We start from the raw sequence: 4,058 nt of genomic DNA, 5'->3' as shown, positions 1-4,058 counted from the left end.
GCTTTGGGACACTCAGTGCCTGCTTGGTGGTTCTGTAGGTCCCTTGCCTGTCAGAGCACAGGTGCAAGTCTTGGTAGCTAGGGCAACTGTAAAATTCTGGACTCCTGGGATGGCACAGGCCATGACCAGTCAGAACTACTCTGGCTGCAATTCCGGGTCTGGCCGGACGGGCTCGCAGCAGCCGGATGGCAGCCCTGCCCAAAACAACCTGTGCTGCCGAGAAGCCTGCACCGTCCCCACCTCCAACGTTAACATGCAAAATGCAGTCCTCTGATCCCATCCTCACATTCCCAGTGGCGGTTTCGTGGCACACGTCAACGTCTGATGGAATCGATATGTAATCCCTTTCTCTCCATGGCAAGTCTTACGAAAGGCCGTCCTCTTGGTGAGAGGTGCTCTCCCCTGCGGGTCCTGCCTGGGGCGCTCCCTTCCAGTTCTTTCTGAGTTGCAATTGAGGAGGGGCTTGCGCACTTGTCTGATGGTGACGCCGACGTCGACTGGCTAAGTAGGGCACAGGCGTCGTCTTCACAATGCACACCTCAGCCGAGGGTGTCGCTACTTCCTGAGGGAACCGAGACTGAGCGGTTGGTGCATGTGTCCCCAGGCACATGAGTAGCAGGTGGCCTCGCTGGAACTCGAACCTGTGTCCATGGACTTCAAATCTGGCCTTGACTTCACGCTCATCACCGGGTGTCATCCGGCTTCATCCAGGATACTGATTCATTTGAAATGTACAGCACAGACACTGATGGACACAAATGCTTGGCTGTCTCAGGAGTCCTCCCCACCCCACCCCCCCGACTACCCTCAGTTGTGACAGCTCCTATCTGCAAACCTATGATTTCTACTTCACCTGATGGGAAGAGGCAACCCTTTGGACCTTCTCTCCCTTAGCACCTGCTGTGAACGTCAGAGGCCAGCATGTCACCGTGTTTTAAGTCTCAGGATTTGGGGTTAGTAGAACTTGTGCTTCACTCCCAGGTCCACCACCTTGTGAGTGTGCGTGACCCTGGAGAGTCACTTTATCTCTTGGAGTTTTGTTTCTTCACCCTTTGGTTGAGCAAATGTTGGTGAATATCTCATGTACGGTTGCCACAGGCTGTTTTATGTTGGACGTGGGGATGAGAAATTCACAGCATTGTGAGGAGGTCTGACAAATAAGCGACAGGAAGACAGGGGTGTGAGAAGTGCAGAAACGAGCAGTGCTATGAGGGTATAAGGAGGAGTCCCCCTGATCTGCGCCCTCCTTCCCCCAAGCTGCCCCTGCTTCAATGCCTTCATTCTTCCCCGTTAAAGAATATCCATAAAATATCCTCCATTCATAAAAGCCCCTCCCAGAGTTCCCTTCATCCATAGATCCCTTCTGTCTACTGCCATCGGTCCCTCTTTGAGTCTCGGCAATGCCCCACATCTCTCTTTCACAGCTCCCGCTTGTTCCTGCCACATCACAGCGTATTTCCCGCGGAGGCTCCATGCCTGATTCGTCGGTGCGCTCCTCCCAGCTCCGCGCCTGGCCCAGGGAAGGAGCTCAGTACGTGCTCAGGGATTTCACCTGGGAAAGTGCTGAGCAATGGACTCTGCCGTTTCCATAAGCTCCTCTGGTGCAGGTATTAAATGCGGGGCTAGCCAGGAGCCATGTATTTAGTGTATTTTCGTTGCAAGTGCATCGGATGTCTAATAGTAAGATACAGATGTCTTTGTGACTCAGATCGATTGTTCGTGGTGACCGCAAGGGATTCTCTTGCCATTTGTAATCCGAGTTATCGTTCAGCAACACACCCATACTTTTTCTGATGATCACATTGATCCTAGCAAAAATGTAAGCATCTTAAGTACAAAACAAAGTAAACTGCAGAATATGGTTGAAACAAATCATTACTACTGAAAATCATATTTTCCTCTTTCACTGCCAGGGATTAAATGTTATTCATCCCAGAGCCAAGCTCAGCCAGGTGAGAACTTTCCTAATTCTAAGCTTACTTGTGGAAATCTGGGAATCTCTCTGTCCCTCCTTCACCTGGAGTCCCCCCAGCAGAGCACATGGTCTCCATGTTCTGCTATATGACATCCTGGAAGCTTTTGCAAATGATAACTCTTGATTCTGATTGAAATGAAAGGGTTTCACAGGAGTGTGTGAGTCACACGTGAAAGATATATATTGTGTCCTTCGTGGAAGGAACAAAATGGCTCTGTTAGAAATGGAGGTCTGTGTATATTCTCCCACATGCACATTGCAGCACACTGTTCTGGTGAATGTCACTGTGAAAGACACCGCCAACTCCATTCTTCCTATACTGAGACGTGCCTGCGTTAGACATACACGCTTGATAAGGGCAAATGTTCTATGAAATATAGAGCTCTATACAAAAGAAAATATTGCACTGGTGTGAATGTAAATAGCAGGAAAAGTTTGTTTATTGCATAATGATTGGAAAGGCAATTCTAAAATAAAAATTTGAATGCATCTTAAATGTTTTTGTTACTGGGGAAGTGAACTAAGTCTTTAAGCAAGGTATGTCTGACAAATATGTTGATATCTGCAAAGTGCACATACTCAAAAGAGCCATTAGTTGGGAAGAGGAAAGGAAAGCATTGGAAGGGTGAAGAGCTTCTTTTCAAGAGGAATGTGACATGCACAGTCATGAGGCGGGTCATGCGTGGAGCAAGGGGTCATCTTGTATACCAGCATGTCTGTTATTGGTTTGCAACATTGCTGCTCAGTACTATCATTTTCTGAAATGTATAATTTAATTAAAGCTATAGGAATTGATCAGATGATTTTTTAGTAAAAAAAAAAATTAGTGGAAAGACGTTGGTTCCAGGGCCAAGACATGTCAGGCACATCACACCTTGGAGACAAAGTGTGAGTAGCAGGTCTCAGTTTCTCTTTCATTGAACTGACCTTCAGATAGCGCCTTTCCATTTAGAGTTCAGAGACCTTGAGGAAATAATTGAATGTGAAACATAAGTAAAACAGAAAGATTTTCTCAGGATAGATACAGGGGTAAAGAAACATGTAGGCAAATCGCAAGTCCAATTATTTATAATTGGACGAGACTGGGTTCTACATTGTCACTGATAACGTGACAAAATTAAAATAGGAAAAATCAAATATTCTAGAGAGACAAAAAACCTTTAATAGTAAAATTTTCTTTTCTCCATCAAAATACCTAAATACCTGGTATTGATTTCCAGAAAGTTCTCCAAAAGGATTCTTCCAACTTGTTAGGCCGTGGGGTAAAAAAAAAAAATCACAATGCTTTGTTTCTCTCTCTGTGATATGTACACTTGAAGGTCTTTCTAATTGCAAGCTAATATTTCCACCCATCACGTGGCATTGAAGTCTCATTCATATTAGGCATAGTAATAAAGGATTACACTCCTTAGCCTTAGGCATCTCAGTGGAAAAAAAAATGTAAAAAGTTGAGCACTGTAGGAGATGTCTGACTATTCAGATATGGAAGTAAATATCTGGGAAGGCATGGGCCAGAGAGATTATCCTCAAAGAGTACATGACAAGGGCCATGTTTATTGGTTTTTATATCCCTGTGCCAAGCATAGTGCTTAACATAGAACACGTGCTTCTTCAAGTGTTGTTGAGTGACTGAATGGTATTTGTTCTATGGTTTACCTCTGTCTCGAGTGCCCTGTTTCTGGACTAATCCTCCAGATTCATCCAAGGGCTTTGATTTTAGGGGCTGACGGGGTCTGCTGCCTTTCAGTGACGACTGAATGAGAAAGGACAAGAGGGTAGTTCAAGCCAGGAGAGCCCCACACTTAATAGTTTTCTACTCTGGGGTTGATAGCCTACAATCATATGCTTAAGAGTTAAGGAATCATAATATTATTAAAAATGAAAATTATAGAATCACAGCATTTTTTTAAAAAGTTAGCACTAGTTATTCTGAATTCCTCATTCCATAGATGGGGAATTGAAGTATGAAGAAGGAATGCAATTTACCCAGAGTACCAGAAAGAATACAAGATTTGAGGCCTACAGTCCACCCCCACCCTGAATTTGAATCCTATTTCACAATATCTCATAAGTTATTTAGCTT

Source organism: Pteropus vampyrus, unplaced genomic scaffold (genome assembly GCF_000151845.1).
Source record: "Pteropus vampyrus isolate Shadow unplaced genomic scaffold, Pvam_2.0 Scaffold656, whole genome shotgun sequence".
Classification (NCBI taxonomy): Eukaryota; Metazoa; Chordata; class Mammalia; order Chiroptera; family Pteropodidae; genus Pteropus; species Pteropus vampyrus.
This window is presented reverse-complemented; position numbering follows the sequence as displayed.